This window comes from Lathamus discolor, chromosome 5 (genome assembly GCF_037157495.1).
Source record: "Lathamus discolor isolate bLatDis1 chromosome 5, bLatDis1.hap1, whole genome shotgun sequence".
In the NCBI taxonomy this organism is placed as follows: Eukaryota; Metazoa; Chordata; class Aves; order Psittaciformes; family Psittacidae; genus Lathamus; species Lathamus discolor.
This window is the reverse complement of record NC_088888.1, coordinates 27466515-27487071: the sequence shown is the minus strand read 5'-3', so window position 1 is coordinate 27487071 and position 20557 is coordinate 27466515. Positions and strand designations below refer to the sequence as shown.

The 20557-nt window shown below is 37.9% G+C and overlaps 1 protein-coding gene across 6 annotated transcripts in view; it reads right to left on the bottom strand.

Moving 5' to 3' along the window:
* Nucleotides 1-20557, bottom strand: part of SMYD3 (SET and MYND domain containing 3) — a 409224-nt gene that overhangs the window by 165020 nt on the left and 223647 nt on the right. The window contains exon 1 of one of the 6 annotated variants that reach the window (XM_065680138.1): nucleotides 2289-2307. The exons of the other annotated variants lie outside the window; for them this stretch is intronic. The gene's annotated coding sequence lies outside the window, so the exon portion shown is untranslated. Of the gene's footprint in view, nucleotides 1-2288; nucleotides 2308-20557 lie in introns of those variants that run through there. 6 annotated transcript variants of the gene reach the window in all.

Here is a 20557-nt window from a genome sequence, read left to right as displayed (position 1 = left end):
CATTGCAAGCATATCTGTGAAATGTGTGTCATTACACTCACACACGTAAATCACTTTAAAAGGTTTTGGAAGGACAGCAGTAACTTCAAAAAACACTTGTAATCCTTGTAATCTAATCACTGGGTGGGCATTTACTGCTACTGTGTGGGCATCTGCTGACACAGTACCAGGGTCATGGCAAAGGAAGGAAAGACATGAATCTTTTTCTTTTGTCTTCATTTTGCTTACTTTCTATGCCAATGTATTTTGTGCACACTGGGTTCTGTTGTCCTCTCTCCACATGTGCTCCTACACTTCTGTGGGTCTTTCAGCCAAAGACAGAAAAGAAAACCCACAGAAATCATTGACACGATGATATGAAGGAGGAACATGAATGGCATCACATTAGGAAAAGCTATTACTTCTTGTTTAGTTGCTTTTAAATCAGCAACATGTCGCTTTTAAAATTAATTTTTCCTCTGACAGGCCTTATTTGTTATGATTTAAATAAGTTACAACTTCACCATATTTAAAGTATTTTAGACCAACACAAATGTACTCTTAATCATTTTCCTTTCCTTTTTCTCTCTGAATGCCTGCACTCTGTTTAAGTTCAACTGAAGAATCAGCACTTGAAATGACTGCACTTACCAAGTAAACCAGCAAGAACCTGTTCTCACTGGACTACTATTAAAACTGATGTTTATTTTGGCACCAGTAGTTATGGTATGTCTCTGGTAACATAAACTAGTAACTGCGATCAAAAAATGGACAACAAAGTTCTCTTGCAGAAGCCATCCATCTGTTACTTGCTGTTGAGGTATTGATTAGTATTCTGCACATGTAGCCACATTACCACACAATATACATAATACAACGATGCAATTACTGAAACTAAGAGCTAAATCTTCATTTGTTTCATAGGTCTGGCAAATAAAAACAAAAGACTCACGACATTCATACCCAAGCAATATTAAAATCACTATTTTCCCATTTGAAGCCAATGAAACAACCACATAACACATACCTAGCAGTATCCTGAGAACAACAAAAGGTTTCAAAAATACGGTATTATAATAACTCTTCTTTCAGAAAACTAATTAAACAATCTTGATGGGAGGTTCAGAATTTCAACAACAACAAAAAAATCCTCTGCCTCAATTAATGAGATTGTTTAATGAAGAGCACTCAATTACAGTGTTATGAAGACTCTCTCACGTCCCTTTAATTGCTCTTTCCGATTCTAATTAAACTCTTGAATGCCAGTCTTTCTGGCCTGCCCATTACTATGCCTTTAAAGTATGATCTTGTTCCCCAGAATAATAGCACAGCATACAACACACATCTTCCACACCATGTATGATCCCTCCAAGGAACATTGTGTAAACGGCATGTCTCAGCCACCTTCACGGTACAGCCTGATGTCTGATGAGCAATCACATGCACACGCTGCTTCATAGAGAACTAGTCTTAGTGGAACTTTTTTTTTTTTATTTAATCGAATTATTAAATGGAAAGTGGTCCAATTCATCCTTTTAATTAATATATTGCACAGATTGCCTAGTAATATGAAGATCCACCACAGACTGTGCACTTTTTGCCACAAAGAAAGTCCTCTCTTACTGACTTCTGCAACATCTTGCACTATTGCGCTACTAAGACAATTCTTATTCCAAGCTGCTTTTCGGAGACAAGATTTTGGCTAATGTTTCTGAGGAAGCACGGTAAGTGATTCCGCAGTGGGGAGACAAAAAGTATTTTGAAAAGAAGCCAAAGATTTTATTTTATTTAGAATGCAGCTAGTAATGTTGAAATAAATGCCAGCAAATCTAGACCACTTACAGAATAACATTAAGAATAAAACTTTTGTTAATCTTTGCTTTCCTCTTTCCAAGATAAACTACTGCAAGATTACTCCAAGACACAGTTTCTATGCAATGCAACAGAAAAATATTGCAGGCACACAGTATATCTGTTCCTTTAGCTCCTAACTGAAGCAGGGCAAAGACAGCACAAAGGTAAGAAAATAATTCTGTAGGGGAAACTTGTCTAACAGCAAGCAGACACTAAAATATTTCCACTATCAAGAGATTGCTATAATCAACCCTGGTTTAAGCTACATAAAACCAAGAAGAATAAAGACTGATGATTCAGAGATTTCTGCATAGGCAGAGGAGACAAATAGTCACAGAGCTATAAATAATCTTGCCCTATGTTTGGTTCTTCACATGCCTTCTGTGGTTCTTGTCAAGTGCCCCTGTAGCAGGAAGATCTCTGTACTCAAAAATACACTCCTGGCCATGACTTACCCTGTTTTCATTTGGAGTTCCTTGAAATCAGTTAAATTTCTCTAGAAGAAAGTTTGCAGACAATTATCTCCCTTGCATTATCTACCATTTGTGAACAGCTATTTTTTCTAAGAGCATATTAGTAGATTACAAAAACAAAGTAAAAAGGACAGCTGCAAAATACAGTAACTTCACAAAATCTCATTAAAAGCTCAATATGCTTTAAACAGAAGCTACAAAATAGGATGAAATCTTAGCTGTAAGTCAACAAGGTACAAGCATCACACCTCAGCCCCATGTGTCAGTTGTGCCTGGGAAGAACAGCTTTCTCAAATATTGTTCTTGGCACAGCACACTTTTATTACATTTACTGACATGATTAAATCAATAAGCCAGTTTCCTGAAACAACATCAGCATGGCTGCTTGTTTTGTTTTGTTCTTGTTCTCTCCCAAGATGGACACTTCCTAAATGGGAAGCCTCACTGAGCACTTCCTCATTGAGCAAGTGTGTTTTGAAAGTGCCTCCATCAAAATCTGTTCTTGCAGTGCTCACACCTAAATGAATATGTCAGCAGTGTCTGTATCCAGTGCCCACCTCCATTATCCTTTTGTAAGTAAACCATTTTCAGGCCACACCTCTGACAGTCACTAATGCTTCCAAGCATGGCTGTCAGTGAAAGTGGCACTGGCCAGCACTGACAAGCGGCACACCTGGGACACAAACAGTGGTCTGGAACAAGTGGTGGCTTTTTTTACACACCCCACCCCTGCAGGTATTTGGATGGTGTAAAGGGCAGAGCTAGGCAAAAAAAAACTCAACAGTCCCAAGAGCAGCACAGAGGCTACAGGGAACTGGAGTACCTGTACAACAGAAAAGGATAAAGGCAGAGCAAATGCAACCATAGAAAGATAGTACTTGTTTGAGCATATCCGCATCTTTTACGCTTTAAGGGAAAAGAACATCTCAAAGACTTGCGACCTCTAATACCAAAAGGAACTGTGTGTCAGAGAGCTTGGGAACCTTCAGCCATATGATCTCTTCCAACGTTCACTAGGACGCACAGCTTGAGATAAGTTAGAAAGAACAGTGATCGCTCTCCTCCCAACTCTTTTTTTAAAGCCACACAGAATGCTATAAACAAATACAATCAAATTTAAAGTCCAGAAATGCCTTCCAAGTCTCCAGGTTATACTTTACAAAAAGGAGTTTTTACTTTTTCCCCAAAACAGAAACTACCAGTATATGGGCATACTGTAATGTAGGGAATAATGCAACAGACTTGAAAATGGTTTCACTGTATAGATCACACACAAATTACAGCTCCTGTCAGCAGTCATGTTTTGAGGCACAGAAAATTTTTCACCTCATAGAAACTTCAGTAGAATGTATAAAATATTCCAATAGTTCTGCTATAAAAAAGTCTCATTTAAGTCCTGACCAAATCAGTATTTATGAGAACAAGCCCCTCTTTCCCATGACTCCTGGTATTTCAAACAGGTCACCATTTGCTTCTCTAAATGCATTTGGTTTTATTCATTTCACAGAATCAATGTGTATCATATATTATCAAATACCTAACTTCTGTGGCATATATTTACTCCCGAGTAAGACATTACCCCCTTTAAGAAGAGAGGGCTTAGGTCAATCATAGGCATAGTGACCTTAGGTATATTGTAACAGGTTATTATTCTAATGCTTTTAATACTCTGAGATTCTTAATAATAGATGCAAGTTAGAGCAGATTTTTGCTTTATTTCTCCTACCATCATTAAAGAATCTGATAGAGAAACATAATTTATTTTTCTGACACAGAAATAAACAGGCTGGCCAAAATACATTGAAAAAACTTCTGCAATTAGTACTGTGATTAAGGCGTTGACTTGTCACAACTACCTTTTAAGAAACTTACTATCACTTCAGTGAGATACAAACCATGATCGTTCTAAACACTCAAGAGAAATATGGATTTTGGAACCTGTTGTCAAAATGCAGGAACTGGCTATATACTCACACATACATTCATGAATACCAAATGAAGCATATTCAGAGACTTCAGAGAAAGCTTCTACTTTATTTATTCATGCAAAATTAGGATAAGAAAATCTGAATCTTGTCCAAAGTTTGATACTGTATATGTTTAGCTTCAATTCAGATACAGCTCCACATAAAAACAGCACTTGGTTTTAACTGTGCAATTTTACAGTATTGCAAGATTGTTTTGCTCTTAGCGGCGACAGTGGAAAGCAACGGATAAGCTGTCACGCTGTACCCAGACTTTCTGGTTTCAGTTTTAAGACAGCGGTCTGCCAACTTCCAAATTATTTTGGAACAGCCCACAGAGGAATTTGAAGAAGTAAATAAGGAAAACCAGAATTCAACTGGGTGAATTGCACATAAAACCAAAGAAACGTTCATGACAAACAATTAAAATAATTAACTTCTGGTATCTCTTTTGTACTGCAAAAGTGACTGGAATCAAAAAACATTATCAACTTCCATGAAGCTGAGAGTATGCTTCTTAAAATGTAGCCAAAACCCAATCTACAGGGAAGACCATAAATTATATATGTATTTCCTTCATGGGGTATTAGTGCCATTGGTATTACATACCAAAAACAAACCAACAAACCCTCCCCCCCACCCCAAAAAAAAAAAAAACACAAAAAAACCAAACAACACCAACAAAAAAAAGAACCAACCAAAACCAAACCAAACAAAATAACAAAACCACAGAAACAGTCTTGGGGTAACAAACTTCCTTTCTGTACTTCTTAAATTCCAAGGAGCACTCACAAACCCTGAAATCTAAATAAATATTACAGCTGAGCACAAATGAATGGAAATCCATATACTGTCTTTCACAGTCATAAGCTTGGGTACAAGACATGGGAAAAAATTAAGACATTTCAATAGAACCTTACAAAATGGCTTTCAAGATTTCGTATAAACCTTCCCAGTTCAAACACAGAGGCCTGCCATCAGCTGTCCCAGTGTAAAACACTGACTGGAAGGCATGCAAACCTCACCACTCTGGGCACTCCACCTCAGTGTGCTTCTGAGATCAGAGGGAAGTCTCGCTGAAAGCTGTTTTTCTTCATTTTTTTTTTCCTCCAATCCTAAAAATGTCAGCAGAGCTTCTGAATGAAACATTACTTAATAAAGGAAGACTTGCTTCTTTTCAAATACTTACAGAAATGAGACTGCAAAACACATTTAGTATCCAACCATGAACAACGAGTTCAAAGTCAAAAAACAATAGTGCATGGCACGATTAACACTTACAAAGCCTTTAAGTTCTTCCAGACTAACAGCCCTGCAGGAAAGATCCTAATCTGATACAGTTACTGTAATTTCAGAAACTTATCCAAGTTCTGAAAGCAATTCACTGATGTTTGAATATAAGCTGAGTTACTTTGATTTAAACTTCTACCAGCCCAGCAAAACCCCTGACAAAAGGACTGATGGTGGGACAGCCATTTCCCCAGGGCGCACAGGTAGCTGTGCCCTCTGCAGAAAAGGTACTAGCAAACAGCACCAGCTACAATCTCCTGATGTTCTCAGCTCTCTCCTAAAATCGCAGGACTCAATAATAGACACAGCAGAGACTCAAGCAAGGATGCTGCTGCTTTTCTCTCCTCAATATTCTTCTCTGTTCCCAGAAAATGCAGTTTACATTTTGACCAGATGCAGGCTGAGCTTCTGACTCAGTTAAAGCTCCTGTTTCCAGACAGATCAGCATTCTCTAAGTGTATCTACCACAACTTTGATGTGACTGGGATGCACCAAACTTATACTACTAACCTCTTAAAAGATGCTGTTAACAAGCTGAGATGTTCGCTTTTAAAGTGACCTGCCTGAAACTGAAGTAATTTATTTAGATTTTCCCAAAGTAAACAAAATATTTCAGCAAAAGTGGATGGGTTCCCATGTGAAAATTCAATTTTAATGAAACTTCCCTTTTCATTGTAAATACACCAGCAGAAGATTCCCTATAAAATAAAAACTTCACAATGACTGGAAGTGAAAAAGCTGTCTGGATAATCCACTTTGTTAATCTAAAACACAATACTGAGAAATGGGAATTCAATTATAAAAATTAACAATGCATGTAAGAAAACCACAAAAATGCTGCTTAACAAAAATTAACAAAAACGTTAATGCAAACATATAATAAAAAATATACATGACTAAGAGGAATAGAAACTGCTACCTCAGCAACACATGTTGCATATAATATGGAGGACTCAGCTCCAGCTTGGTTCCAAAAGTCTGGACTATGACCAATCCGGTCCTCTGGCCCCACATGAGGAACAAAAGATATCAATTCTTTTAACTGACCCGCAAGTAGCAGAGAAGTGGGGCAGCATCACCAACTCTGAACTTCCGAAGATATATCCAAAGGGCTCTTGGGGAAGTTGAATGTTTCCCTGATCTTTCCGAAAAAAAAAAAAAAACAACACACAACACCCAAAAAAACCCAACAAACAAACCCAAACAAATAAGCAGTGTCATGGCTAGTATCTATTCGAGAGTTAGCCATCTTCAAGCCTGCAACAGAGGCACTGCTTTTTTGTGTAAAGCTCACATTTTAGTACCCTGGCTGTCCTCTGGCATATCTTCTTTTTCCTTATTGTTTACAGTCTGCTGCAAATCTGGTTTAATCTTGTCATAGAAATAACAAGATTAAACTAATTAAGATTAAAGGTATTTTAGGCAAAATGTTTATTTGTTAAGGGTTTTTTTTGATAGCACTAGCTTCCAAAGGCTTTTCTTTCGGGATGTGACTTTTCTTTAAGGCACTTGGCAGAAACAAATGGCAAGCACACCTGCAGGCATTTCATGCAGGATGCTGGCAGACTGGTCCAGTCTGGCTGCTACTGGTCCAGTTGAGTACAATAACTCCTAAGACTGGATGCATCTTCTGCAATACTTGCTTGTAATTTTGATCCCCTGCCAGCTTGTTTAAAAACATCCAGAGCTGATCAAACTTTTTCATTTGTTTTTGGCTGCTTCTTTATGAAAACTTTACAAAACTTTAATTTCAGCCTCAGGAGCCCTGCAGCCATAAATTAATTGAATAAAATTTACAAACATTACGCACTGATAAAGCACTTTCAAAGCTTTTCCCTATTCAGATGACTTAGCTGCTTGGCATGACAGTTTTGCTTGACATTAGTTCAGAGCCTCTGGAAACCTTCCTAATCCCATTCTCCAGGCCTTGTGCCTATTCATGGAACCATGTTAACCCAGATCCAGAAAATTAATAAATCTCAAATGGTTTTAAGCCTTCAGTAACATCTCATGGTACACATCCACCTTCCTTACACTGCAGACATCGCGCTGCACAGAGTAACTCTTACTTGAAAGACCTAAGTAGAAAACCAGTGTAGTCCCCTAAGCTATTAACATTTAATAAAATGTCTTATTCAAGATTATTGTGGGTTGAAACATAATTGTGTTTACTATAGTCATTATGAAGTCATCTGTTTATGCTTCAGTGCAATATGTCCATGTCAGTGCTCAAACTAAATCTTTTCAACAGAATCCCTGGATGTCTTCTTTTATAACAAAGAGCAAAAAAATCCCTTCTGCACACATACTAATCCATGAAGCCCCTGATCCTCACCATTCTTGATAATATTTCTGGTTAGAGCAGGAAGCACTACTTCTCTGAGACACATCAGACTGGTAGCAATTGAAAGATGATTTCTTACATTCTGTGCCAACATGGGAGTACAAACCATACACGTTTCATGACATACTTGACTGCATGGTAAAGGAGTCTTCTTACACCTTTTATCAGTTTAGTATTTTGAAAACAACTGTTAAGCAACAATCTTTAGGCACTATTGCTACAATAATCTTTAGGCAGTACTCTTAAAATCAAATCCAAGCAACATTTCCAAGTTGTTCTTATTAGAGCTCACAGGAGAAGCACATGGAAGTAAATATCCAGGCTCATTATGTGTAGGCATAAAGAAAAATGAAGGACTATATTGTCCTATAATATCCATATCTATAGATCAATGAAGTTCCAACAGAGATGAATTAATCCAAATAACTTTATCTCACCCCAAGCTTCCTTTCATTTCTATTTGTGTGGGTAATTAACTACAAATGACATGATGCTAAAATGAAGTCACACCCCAGAAATACTACTCTTTTAAAAAGAAAAAAAAGTTTTTTAAAAAGTATCAAGTGCCTAACGAAGGAAGGACGATCTGTTTCCTATAGTGATATACCAGAAGAAAGTTTTGTAAAACCATGCATGCAGCAAAAGAACTTAACACAAAATGAAGTCCAGAAGATAAATAGAATACGGGAATGTTTTCAGGCATATAGAAGATGGAGAAAATAAAAATGTTGTTAGTGTTTTGGCAGACTAAACAGTTTAACAGAATCATGATCATTTTTCATCAGAACTCTCAAAATCTACAGATGTGATGATGTCATGAAATCCAAGAAGGATTTTTAAATATATTTCAAAAATCAGATCAGAGCTATTGAATGACAGAAAGAAACATAAAAGAACAGTGTCTTTTTAGCTCATCCTATTTATAATTCAGTCAAGGACTATAACTGTCAGAGATTTCATAGACAATACTTAAACAATCAAAACCAAAATAAATTCAGGATCTAAAGGAAAAACATTTTCAAAGGCACAGAGTCTTTTCAGTGCCCTATTCCCAAAGCAGGAAATCAGAATTTGGGCACATAAGTACCATTTTTTTGCTTTGAAAAGCTCTGCCTTCTACAACAGGATTACAGCATTGGTGCATAAGGGAAGGGCAACTGACGTAACCTACCTGGACTTGTGCAAGGCATTTCACACTGACCTGCACGACATCCTTATCTCTAAACTGGGGAGACATGGATTTGATGGATGGACCAGTCAATGCATAAGGGAGTGGCTGGCTGGTCACACTCAAAGAGTTGCGGTCTACAGCTCAATGTCCAAGTAGAGACTGGTGACAATTGGTGTCCCTCAGGAGTTAGTATTGAAACTGATCCTGTTCAATATCTTTGCTGGTGATGTGGACAGTGGGAACAAGCATACCCTCAGCAAGTCTGCCAACAACATCAAGCTGTGTGGTGCTTCTGTGCGGATAGGCTTGAGAGATGGGCCACTACAAACCTTATGAAGTTCAAAAAGGCCAAGTGCAAAGTCCTGCACCTGGGTTGGGGCAATCCCAAGCACAACTACAGGCTGGGCAGAAACTGGATTCAGAGCAGCCCTGAGGAGAAAGACTTGGGGGTGTTGACTGATGAGAAACTCAACATGAGCCAGCTTCAGTGAGCGCTGGCAGCCCAGAAAGCCAAGTGTACGCTGGGTTGCACCAAAAGGAGCATGTCCAGCAGGTCAAGGGAGGTGATCATGCCCCTCTAGGGTTCTTGAGGGACCCCACCTGAAGTACTGCGTTCAGCTCTGGGGGTCCCAACACAAGAGGGATGTGGACCTGCTCAAGTGAGTCCAGAGGAGGGCCACAAAGATGATTAGAGGGTTGGAGCACCTCTCCTATGAAGAAAGGCACTGAGATTTGGGCTTGCTCAGCCTGGAAAAGAAAAGGCTCCAGAGAAACCTTACAACAGCCTCCTAGTACCTAAAGGGGCCTACAAGTAATCTGGAAAAGGACTTTTTACAAGTGCAGGTGGGGACAGACCAAGGGTGAATTGCTTCAAACTGAAAGAGGGTGGATTTAGGTTAGACATTAGGAAGAAACTCTTCACTACGAGGATGGTGAGGCCCTGGCACAGGTTGCCCAGAGAAGCTGTGGCTGCCCCATCCCTGGCAGTGTTCAAGCCCAGGTTGGACGGGGCTTTGAGCAACCTGATCTAGTTGAAGGTGTCTCTGCCCATGGCAGGGTGTGGAACTGGATGAGCTTTATGATGTTTTCCAACCCAAACCATTCTATGATTCTATAATTTGATGAATCTGCTATGGCCTCGAGACCAGATATTTGAAATGCCTCAGATTAATTTTAGAAAGGTGAAAAAAAAAAAAAATCTATATAAACTTAGGCACCTGGTACAAAACACCCTTGGTGGTACTGACCACATGGTACACAATGTTACTGAACAATAGATACCAGTGCTGGAGCTTTCGTGTGGAATACTGCAATATTTCTCTTATCCCTGGTAAAATAAAGTAAGCCTCGTCAAACAAAGCAAAAAGCACACGAAAAAGATGAATGAAGGTGGGTCAAGTTTCAAGATACAGTATTATTTAAGCAAATTTGATGTACAAGCTCCAACTTCTTAGCTGTTCCTTCTAGTTAGTATAAACAGTCTTGTTTTTTCCTGGAAGAATACTTGTGACTAGTATTTAATTTATACAGTTCTAATCTTTGTCTATCATGATGCAGTCCAGTTGCTAAATCCAACACTTATTGCACTAAAGAAGCTGAAATAAAAAATTATTCCTCTTGATACTCATGGGGGAAATGTTAGGAAATTTTTACCTTTAATATTATCTATTTAATATTATTGCCATTTCTAGAAACATAACTTTGGCCCTGGGCGTTTTATACACAGACTGTCTGTACTGTAGGTATGGCACTGACAGAGGCCAGAATACAATAATAATTGTGTAACAATAATACCTAAAAACTTGGTACTAATTATATCTGAAGCACAATGAGGAGTCACAAGGTTAAAAGAAAAACAAACAAACAACCTTCATGCAAGCAGCAAAACATGTTTTTAAAAGCTAATGATTTTGAGCTTGTTTTTAGCTTTGATACAACTGTTTAACAAGGTTATGTTTCACTGCATACCATCTCAGTATCATCTAAGGAGCAATCCTTTTCACTCTCTCATCACACAGGCACCAAATCTTAATTCCTTGTGTCAATATTTGATATCAAGGGGGGAGCAAGATTATAAACCACCTGAACTGAAGAGCTGGAGCTCTGTTGTCACTTCCATGTGAGTACCAAGGAAAATACTAAGGCAAGCTATAAATTTTGTGTATCATTTGCTTACAAGTTACTTAAATTTATACTCATAAATCCTGCCAAACCAGCTCTTTACACCTAACGTCATGGTCTGTATACTGTGTTATATTAGTTGGTTGGCAGGTTCTGCTGTTCATTTATCAACACAGTTAGGAGATAAAGGCTAAATTTCTTTCTGCTCTTCTAGTAGTGATACTGGCAAGCTCTAAGGATGCTGGAGGAAATGAGCTCCAAACCACATAAATGCATATAGACATAAATGATATGGTCACTTCAATACACATAAAAGCAAGAAAGAGTGCAGGTCTAAGAATTCATAAAGTCTGTCAGAGATGCAAAAGACCTGTGCCAAGCACAATAAACTGCCAATAATGTTTGTGAGGTTTTTGAAATGAAGACTGATTTTTTTAAATATAATGGTGGCACTGCATAACAATCTAACATGAAACTCAAGGCAACAGTAAAGCTCATAAAATTGGGAGATATGGGTAATTGACAGCAGACAGAACCCTTCATCAGAATACATTAGCTTTTAATCAAATGTGATTAAAAAAATGAATAGTAGAAAATATAAAGTGCATGGTTTTGCAGACTGCGAAAACTCTCAACCTTAATAACTGTATGTTTTCAATATACTGTTCTTTTCCAAATTTTCTCAACTGCTTTATCATTACTGTTTTTTATTTACAACATGTGCTTGCCTGTGTGCAAGAGAGTAGTGATTTGGAGGAACTGGCCGTAGGTTACAAGCTTTTCTGGAAAAGAAGATATCCCTTCTTATTTTCTCTTAGCTTATTTTTATTCACAACATGTGCACAAACTGAAATAAATTAAAGAGGATGCTTCAAACAGTTGCCAAACCACACAGGGACAATTCCAACAGCAGAAAACCCAGATGAAATCATTTTGCGCAGGTAGGTGGTCAGAAAGCACTCTTTCAGCTTGTGATCTCTCCTTCCAAACTCAGCAAAGTGCCTTCCTGCACCATTTGCACCACCTTCACATGGCCCTGTGTCAACGACATGTCGCAGCAGTAACTCGAAACACAGCAGTTGTTTTCCTTTCTCTCTGTTACAGTTTAGCTCCCTTGCTCTGAGGACAGAATGCACACTACACTGATAAAATGTCACATTTAAAAATATTTCAGAAGACAATGGTACAATTTAAAGCCATGACTTTGCTCTCCAAGTACAGTCTTAATTGTGATAAGCCAAATGCGTTAGAAAGATAATGAACTGCTCTGAGGGAAGACTAAGAGGGGAGCAGGTAAGCCAAGAGCAGGCAGCACAGGTAGGCCTAGGGATGGTGCTAGAAACTGAGCACTGATGACAGCGTAACTCCTGGGTGAGAGCCTGAAGGCTTTCCAAATGATCAGAAAGTGATCCATTGCCCTGATAAGCACACACAAATTTCAGCTAATAATGGATATTTTTCTTTATTCAGAGAGCAATACACTGAAATTGTTACATTTAAATGAACGCCTTTGGAGCAATTTCCCACATGAAATACAGACATAAAGTATTTCACTCACATGAGTATTAAAAAAACGTAAAATTACACTAGAACTGATGAGGTAAAAAAGGATGAAAGAAAATAAATTAACAAGGCTTGTTTTCCTATCAGTCTGAAGGAAAGAAGAAATAAAAAAGAAAACAGGGAAATGTACCTGGAGTAGCACTGTAAGCTGTGAGCAGTTCCAGTCATACAACTCAATTTGTTCCCTGACCTTCAGAGGGTGAGCACCAATTTCCTAGCTTCATGTCTGTACCTTCAGAAATTATGATGCAGTCAGCTAATACATGTTTTATTCACTATCTTTTGGCCATCTAAGCATCACAAAGAGAACTAGCCTTCAAACAGTGAAAACCAACGTTCATTTCCAAGTTTAAAACAACATATAAGTAAAATAAACACACTTGCGATTTCAAATAACAACCAAAATTGAGATCTGTCTCTGGGAGGCCCAGGGAGCAAGAGGACAGGTTGCCTATATCCACCACCAAGTGCCTTCATCCACACCAAATACGCCGTTTGTGAAGATAATATGAGCAACATCATCTAATATTCAGTTAAAAATCAAGTAAGAAAGGCAATACACTATAATATAACTGTAAATACTGCAAGAGAGATTGCATATTTAAGGATCAACATCTTTGGCAATTCTGCTGACAGATTATCACCTATTTAATTATTGAGGTACAGATTATGGAAAGACATGCAAATGTAATTAGGTAGGCTAGCCTTTTAATGAATTGACAAGAAGTGCTATAGGTAGTTAGACACTCATTGCTAACAGCAACACTAGAAGGTTTCTCATTAAAAAGTTAGTTTGCCAATACAATTTTTTTCAGGTGATGAAAAATGCATGTAGGAGCCTAATACAAGTTCAGTAATGATTTCTGCTCATCTTTAGCTTTCTCTTCATGCCAGAAAAATAGTAAGCAGTGCTTACGATGCAGCACTTCATTAGTCCCTTGAATGCAAAGGTAGCACAAAGTCATGGCTCAACACTTAGATACCAGGAAAAGGTTGAGTATAGTTAACTCAATTGTTAACAAATTAAATTGTTAACAAATTGTTAACTCAAAGGGCCAGGCAAAACATCACAGTAGGGTTCATTAGAAAAGAAAACAGTAAAGCCCACATGTGATGGGACCACTGTCCATGTCCCAGAGTTCAGGCTGTAGTCAAAAAGATGGGAATGTTCCTTTTCACATAGCCCAGTCATGAACTGGAATATTCACAGTGTTAAACCTATCTTGAGGAGATAACTGATTGGACTGCAGAGGTAATGTCCAAATTCTTTGGGACTTTATGCACTCAAGGCCGACAAACACGTATGAGAACACGCATGTTCACTTCAGAGTCCCAGAAAGGATGCCCCAGCTCCTCTCCTGGGTTTCTGCATAACAAAAAAGTCCAGCAGAAAACTTTCTTGAAAGTAAGGGCTAGTGGCAGCTGTGTGAAATTAACCTGCTTCCATCAGACAACAGAAGAAGTTAATAAGAACTAAGAAACCAAGGCTGCCTGTTTTACAGTTACAAGCTGTATAATTACACCAGTTTCAAGCAACTCTCTTTTTTTCTTTAATTTAAATAAATAAATAAATTTTAAAAGAAAAAAAAAATAAAAGAAAAAAAAAAAAAAGATGTTGGAATAATCAAATCATTCTGCAACAATGCTATTGAAGGAAACCTGACTTTGCCCCAGCACATTAATTCGGTTAAAATAAACATAGCTGAATGATAATTCCAACACATAATTAACACAAATGTGGAAACTCCACCGTTGAAGATATCTCCCCTGGGTAACCTGATCTCTCTGGCCCTGCTTTGAGAGGGAATAAGACCAGATGACTTGGTCTCCTTCTCTGATCCAGAGACCCCTTCAATCCTGAAGTACTCTAGAATTCTCTGTTTGATTCTGTCTAATGTATGCACAAATTGAATACTTTTCACAGCATATATGATATTTCTGGCATATATGATATTTCTCTACACAAAATTAAACACATAATGCTTGCATTATGATAATAGCAGGACTAAACAGAAAAATGTTCACTTGAATAGTTTTTGTTATGAGGTTTAACATGGTGCAGACCTTATGTGAATTACATTTTCATAAAGGTCCCTGAACTTATAAATTTTAAAATGTCTTTTCCATAACATTTCAACTTCAACACGAATAAAGAATACCAAGGTTGAATTTTGCAAGAAGAAGATGTTCCATTCTCCAGTAAGACCCAGATAAAAATTACAAGCAATATTAAAAACTTTCGCTTTTTAGTACCATTAGTGGCTGCTAATACCCGCCTCTTTTCATAGCAGGAGACATTCTAATTCTGTTAAGTGTCAAATTAAAAAATAAACTGATGTATGGAAAAAAAAAAAAATTCTCTGCTATGTGAATTTGAATTAATTGTAAAAGGCAAATAAGAGATTATTAATTCAGTTCGATAATATTAAGAACTTGCCAGAGATCCCAGTGACTCAGAGATATAAGTATAAATGCACATAATAGAATCAAATCAATAATCAGCCTCCCGGTATCCTAGCAAACCTTGCTTTTTCCTCTGATTTTGCAATTTTTTTGCTGTGAAGGTAGCAATGCATTTCCACAATAGGTTATGTGCAATTTAGCTTGGCACCCTAAAAACCCATTCCACTCCCCACATAGACTGTTTTTAATTATTTTTAGCAGCCACCTAGTATTTGCAGTACAAGTCCTGGACCTGACAAAACAGTGAATTTTTTGCTACTGCTCTGACGTAAAGGATGTTTTGGTACACAGATGCAACCACTGCTGGATGAGTAAAGCTTTGCTATCTCAAGAGTTCCAACAGCAACAATCAGAACCTGCAGAATGAGCATCTGAATAGCAAAAATACATTAAATCTGCAATCTCTCTTAATCTCTAGGCCCTCACTGAGACAATGTAAAACATGAACTTGCACAGGGTAGGTCTGGAGGATTAAAATCATCATCACACTCCCAACCTCACAGCTGCCCTGCAAAGTCTTCAGGAACAAAAAATACTTCATACACAAAGTCTTCTACTAAATATGGAATAACCCTGTGACCCTCACCTGACTGAAATTGATAAGGACAGTTCTATGGCTGCAGATTACTCACAGAAGAAAAGGTTGAAAGTTTGTTTCAGCTAATGGCAATTTGCAATCATATATCTTAAAATGCATAAAGTCATCTCAAAGAGATAACTGGAAATACAAATCCAGTATTTCTAGTGAGTCCTAAACTTGGCTAAGCACTGAAAGCTGATATACCATTTCTGTGATTTAGTTGGAGGCAGACAAAACAGTTCAAGGTCCATATACATTGACATTTGCCAATAACATAACTCCCTTCTTCATCTGTGTCCTAAAATTTTCTTCTTGCAAATGGTTCACAAACAGCAGCAACAAACTAGTACTTTTATGTCAAGCAGAATGAACCATCCAGAAGCAGAAATGTTGTTCCCAGATATGACCAACCAACCATGCCTGCAAGAGGGCATCAGTTCAGCAATTTAAGAACATCATCAGTTAAGTCCCTGCAAAGTCTGATGAATGGAATGTTTGCTAATTGTTTGGAGTCACTCAATTAAGATAATGTCAATAGTAGGAATTAAACAGTAAACGTTCCGGGGATCTGATCATTTAATTGCCATTTGTAGCTTAATATATTGATCTCTTATTTGTTTGCTAGGTTATGGATGAGGGCCACTGCGCATGCTGATGTTGTTAAGATCTAGCATACTGCAGAAGAAAAGATGGTTTGAATTTATATATCTTACTGCCTTCTAGAGGAAATTAATTTTATCTTCTAACTTCTGAAATAAATAAAGAACCCACCTATATTATTTGTTTAATAACTACGTGGTTATCAGTAAAATTGTAATTGGAAATAAAATTTGATCTTCAGGTAAAACAAAAGAGGGAAAAGACAGCTCTTAAAATAGTTAACAGAAAATTCTTGAAGTAACTTTTTTCTGCTAATGGTGTACATACATTACAAGAACTACTTGTAGGTGAGGACAGGTATTAAAAATACATTTTAAGACTACATCATGTCTAACAGAATTTCAAATTCCTAAGTTGTTCAATCAAGTCATTTTACTTGCTAGTAATCCACAAATTAACTGCTGCTAAAAAACCTCTGCTTTGAGTAATCACAAGTAGGTACAAACGAAAATACCTAAACATTACAGAATTTTCAATAAAAATCCTGCATTACTATGAACTTATTAACCTACTTCAAACCAAATGTCTAAATCCTAGCATTGTCAGTGGCAAAATGTGTATTGAATTTAAGAGCATCAAGGTTTGAGACAGTACTTTTCTAGATCTAGAAATAGCTGAACATAATATAAATTCTGAGACTCTGAACAACTTGAAAACAGTAAAAGACAGTTTTCAGTGATTAATCCAAATTAGGCTTTTGGAAAACTAAAGAGAAAGAGAAAAGAGCGTATCTTTGTCTTATGTTTTAATATAATTAAAACCTATAGAATACACCAAATTGAAAATGAGAGCAGAAAATAAAGGCAATGATTAAACTTTCACTGCATGCAGACAGAAGCACTTTTAATAAAGCTTTTGTAGACCAGCTGAGCTGATTCCCTCCACTAAATTATGTCATTGTTATTTAGAAATGGTTCTGGCAAGAGCCAAAGAGATGCAAGAAAATAAAGTAACAGTAAAAAAAAAAAAAAAAGAAATTTAATTTTATAATTAATATAGCTCCACTAAATAAAAGGTAAATAATAGCTGAAAAAAAACCACCATTAGTATAGTTGTGAAGGGGTTTGAAACCACATATACTGAACTTCCCACACCGACTCACAGATCCAGTTATTATACTTATGTACTGCATTATTCTTAAGTGTTATAGGTAGCAGCAGCCACAAGCTCACCTCTGGCAATAAGACAAACATAACCTCAGCAAAGAGATTCCCAGATTGAGCCTTGGGCAATGTAATCACCTTCAGAGAATCTGAAGGGCAGCTATACCTTGCAAGTTGTGTAAATTACACCAAACACATGGGTAAACCTAAATCAGAAGACAAGTCACCTTGCCACCAGGGACACTTCACCCTGTAATGAGGACACAGGAAACTTGCCTACGGGCCTCTAAGCAAAATGCAAGGTTTCTAGCTGTTGATCAACTGTAATACTTTTCTTTTGGAGAATCATGATGTATTCCCATGAACTATTTCTAATACTGAGAAGTAAATTATGTCCAGCAAATATGTTAGATGCCTTTAATCAACTGATGCAATTTGTATGTCTATTCTATTAATGGTGCTTCATAGCACCTCAGAAAGATAAGGAAATAAAAGGAAGTTGTTGCCAGGAAACACAGGATTAATTCAGAGCAGCTCAGACATACACTTACACAGCAGCGCTGGTTACATTAGTTCTCGCATAAGGAAAAAGATGAGGTTCAAACTGAAAACACCCTTTGGAAGAGGAATCAGAACAATGCCCCTACAAATAAGACTTTAAAATATGCATGGAAAAAAATGGATTCATTTCCCTATAATAATTACAGTAACATACAAATGTCCCTAGCTCACATTCAATATAATAAAAAAAAACAAAAAACAAAAAAAAAAACCCACCTTCCATTGCCAAGAGAGAAAAAGAAGTACTTTAAATCTCTCTTGATAAAGTGATACATAAATGCTACCTTAGAATCAAACAGAAAGATCTTTTCATTTGTACAAAGATGCATTGTGAGCAACCATTAAGATTGTTTTATAGTATTCTTTTCTAAGCAGAGATCTGTGGCTAATGTGGCTGCTATGCAACAGCTGCTAATACTCGAGAGACACTTTTTGCTATTCTGATTTGCAGTGCTGCATCACAATACTGAAGGAAGCATGGATAAAAACAGAACCCCACCAGGCAAACACACTTAGCTGCAAAACCCCTATAAACTATCCAGTGCAGGCACGCATTAGGGACGTTTACTTTTGAGGTTAATAAAACTTGTCTTACAGGACACTACAGTCAGTAAAGCAAATCACTACCTATGACATTAGAAACAGACAGCCTTTTGTACATAGTAATACTTTTTTACAGCTTTGCCTAGGAACTAAGATTTTAATGTACCTTGAAATGCCTTTTAATAGTCTTTATAATCAGTCCTGTGCCAGCAGGAATGACTCAAATTGTAAAGGGCATGCACTGTCAAGCATGTGCATTCAGAAATGTATTTTACTGTACTATATTTTGTCTTTAGTTTCTCAAGATTCAAAAAACTCAGTAGCTGGATTCAGAATTGAAAGAAGTGTACCTGCATAATATTAGGAATTTTAATAGCTGTCCCTTAATATTTCTGTACCTTGCCTGAGCCACAAGGAGGTTGGAAGGGTATGAAGCAAAGGAGGTTGTGGAAGAAGTATCACAAAGAAGTACAAAGGTGCTCCAGTAATGCCACATGTAAGCCAACACAAGCTTCAGATCTGAAAGTTGTATAGACATATGGGAGCAGAAGAGCAGAGCAATATTTTCCATGCTTCAGATCCATTATGCTGCTAATATGCCCCTTAAGTAATCACTGAAACAAGCTCTGAGTCTTTAGGTCTTTAAACCTATCCTCACAAGTCAGACTCACCAGTACCCATGGAGGCAGAGCTACCCTAAGGAAAGCCTCTTCTCTCCTGCCAAGAGGTTGATCTGGGTCTTGATGCCCAGTGTTATGTTCAAACAACACAGTGATGCAACAGGTGGTTAAGTGTCCAGCTCTAATGCTTTCTGGTGAGCGCACCTTCTTTGAGGCAGCACTGGTAACTTTTAGACCAGACACTACTGCTGGGTCATCAGCAGGATGCAGAGCTTGTGCTCCCCGTCTGTATACAGGCTTAGCCCAGATGGAGCTGGCAGAGGCTGCAGGCTGTGACAGGGATCACTAATGGGGCTTCAACAAGGAACCCTGAGGCTGTGACAAAGATCACTGCCGTGTCCAGTTGCAGGGATGCTGGCAGAATCCACAGTGGAGCTCAGGAACACTTGTAATCCCTAAGACAGACACATTTACCCAAAAGTTTTTCTAGCAAATCTAGAAAGCTCAGAGGATCAGGTATGTCCCCTTGATTTCCTGCAGCTAACATTAGTAAGTTGGGTTGCAGCCCCATCATACTTGGACTGCCAAGGCAGACACACAGCAACACTTGAAAAATATTAATGAAGTCAGAGTTACGCTGGAGGAAGAAAACAAGGGTGGCAGGATTTGTTTTTTTTTAATTTTGGGAGGACTTCCTTCCATCAACTCAAGATGGCTCTAGGGCTACTGCCAGTGACCAAGATCACAGCAGACAAATTTTTCAGTGCTTCTTGCAGCATTTAAACTTCAAACAATTTCCATGTCCTAAAAAAGCAGTCAGTGCAGAGGCAGGTGCTTCTCAGTCACAGTGAGAACTGTATGACACATACAGATAGAGGCTGGTAAGACAGATGCCATCCTGAGAAAATGAATCACTGCAAGGGAAATGGATGACTTGGTCCTGACCAGCACTGTAAAGGATGACATCTGCTGCCAACCACCCCACTTGACCCATGGAGACTAAACCAGCCCCTGGACACAAAAGTTCACTGCAAAGGTTCAACAACTTCCTCTCCATAAATGTCGGGTAAATCTGAGCAGGTTTCTACAACATGGTGAATATCAGCTCCTGCTCAGCACTACATCTGCAGCCTTGTTTCATAAAAAGAGGCAATGGAAAGGAGTAATCTACAATCTCCAAGCTAAAGCAGTTACTTGAAGAGACCAAAAATATGCAACGTATACAGTATGCTTTTCAAACTTATGTCCTTCTTCATATATACTTGAGA